The sequence below is a fragment of the Ovis canadensis genome, chromosome 2 (assembly GCF_042477335.2).
Source record: "Ovis canadensis isolate MfBH-ARS-UI-01 breed Bighorn chromosome 2, ARS-UI_OviCan_v2, whole genome shotgun sequence".
Taxonomy (NCBI): Eukaryota; Metazoa; Chordata; class Mammalia; order Artiodactyla; family Bovidae; genus Ovis; species Ovis canadensis.
In genome coordinates this window covers 255,347,157-255,347,502 of record NC_091246.1, presented here as the reverse complement: position 1 = coordinate 255,347,502, position 346 = coordinate 255,347,157, and positions in this window count along the sequence as shown.

Sequence of the window (346 nt, the reverse complement as noted above, 5' to 3'; positions counted from 1 at the left end):
GCTGCGCTCCGCGCTCGCGTCAGCGTCCAAGTGTCTTGCTGCCTTGGCGCCTCGCCTTTACCAACCCCGAGTGAGCTCTCGGGCGCCCCCAGGTGGCCGTGTGGGCGTTGCAGGCCTGGACCCTGGACCCCTACTCCTTGAGCCCCCTTCCTGGCAGGGAGCTATGGGGGAGAGCGGGCTCCCACTGGGTCTTATGATGCCTGTCCTCATGGGTACGCATGACCCTGTTTCCCAGTTACCTCCACTCCAGCCTCAGCCTCCTCCTCGGCTGAGCCGGGGCTGACAAAGCGGGGTCCTCGGAGCCCACAGAGCCTTAAGCCTCTCCATGGGGACCATCCTGGCCGCC